The following is a 1661-nucleotide window of genomic DNA, read 5'->3' on the forward strand; positions in this document are numbered from 1 at the left end:
GCCGCCCCGGGGGAACGTCAGTCATATGCAAATAGGGACAGGGCGGGGCAGACTCCGGTTGGCCCTGAGCCGGCCGGGGGCGGACCCGGGGTAGGAGGGAGCCAGGGAGGGCGCACTGCAGTAAAGGCAGAGAGCCAGGGGGGGTGGTATGGGGCGCTGTGCTGCGGAGGCCCAGGGTTGAGTGTGTGCAGTGGTCAGTCCGCGCGAGGAACACGCTCACGCGCGGGGCGGCTGAGCAGACAATCCACGCAGGGCTGGGCAAGCCATCCCTGAGCCCTCCCAACTCTCACACACAGCCACACACACTCCTTACAGACACCTTTCATGCCACACCCATTATCACTTACACATGAGTTAGGGTTATTGCTTACATGGCAGGGGCACTATATGCCTTCGTTTTGCATCCACACGAAGTCACAGTCCACACCCCTGCTCACATAGATGCATTACCTCACACACTTGTGGTCTTTCACTCCCCCACCGACCCTCACTCAGACCGTTCTCACCCATGCCTCACATTTCCACCAGCCCACATGAATCATACAAGCAACGTATCAGAGGCTGCGGATGAAGCCAGATGACAATGTTTGCCTAACATGCCTGAAGCCCCGAGTTCAATCCCTATATAGCACTGAAGTTTTAAAAAATTTTTTAAAAAAATAACCGTATCAAACAGACCTCAGCACAACCACCGCCTGTCCACTACATACACCAAAGGCCCCCCCACCCGTTCTAATACAGCCTTAGCACCCATGTAGAATGCCCCCAACCCCAACACACTAAATCTCAGAGACACCATCACACTGACCTCACACACTTTGCGCATTAACTGTTCACATTAGCACCAGGTCACTCAGATATGCAGTGTGCCTTAATGGCTTTGCAACACTACTTAGCAACCCAGCCTAACTTATCTGCCACTCACGACCCTCTGCCTAGCAGCATGGGGCAGACACAGTACCATGGACCACAGGTCTACACACAACACACCCCTCCCCAGGAGAGGGCCACAGGCAAGGGGCTGCTAAGCGCCGGCTGTTTGCATTATCTTGTTTACTGAACCCTCACAACTACCTAGGAAGACGTTATTTTACCCATTGTTCAAGTGACAAAATTTGGCTCAGAGACTAAAAAAGTGTGCCTGTTCAAGCAGCCAATACATTAACATCCCTGTTCCACCTCAAGTGCACTTGCCAATACTCAAATCTAGACCTCAAGGTGGACACAAACAGGGAATTCCAAACAAGCGCAAGAATATGTGTAAGGATACACATAGACTGTGACCTAAGGAAAGATAAGCAAGGACTGGAGATGGAGCCTAGTGGTCAAGTGTGTGTGAAGCCCTGGGCTGGATCCCAAGCATGACCAAAAAAAAAGTGAGCAGGCACACAGAGGGATGGATCTGCATCCCCTAGGCAGAGATGCAGAGGCCTTGAATCATCTGAGAAGGGCCCTGGGGCCAAACCTAGAAAAGGCAGAAGCCTAGCTTAACACCTGAGCAGGTAAAGGCCAAACAGACTCAGACTGACCAAGACAAGACTAGGCTCCTACACAGGTTGGACAAGGTTTTCAATGGGAGCAGTCAAACCTTTTCTCAGTCTACCCCATCTACTGACAGAGCTGAAGACCGAGAAGGAGGGCGGGGGAGCACCTGGGTAACC

General features: G+C 52.6%; 1 protein-coding gene across 5 annotated transcripts in view; it reads right to left on the reverse strand.

Moving 5' to 3' along the window:
- Positions 1 to 1661, reverse strand: part of Cic (capicua transcriptional repressor) — a 28423-nt gene that overhangs the window by 12005 nt on the left and 14757 nt on the right. The gene's annotated exons all lie outside the window — the stretch shown is intronic.

The sequence above is a fragment of the Fukomys damarensis genome, unplaced genomic scaffold (assembly GCF_012274545.1).
Source record: "Fukomys damarensis isolate Sample0158 unplaced genomic scaffold, DMR_v1.0_HiC HiC_scaffold_19, whole genome shotgun sequence".
Lineage (NCBI taxonomy): Eukaryota > Metazoa > Chordata > Mammalia > Rodentia > Bathyergidae > Fukomys > Fukomys damarensis.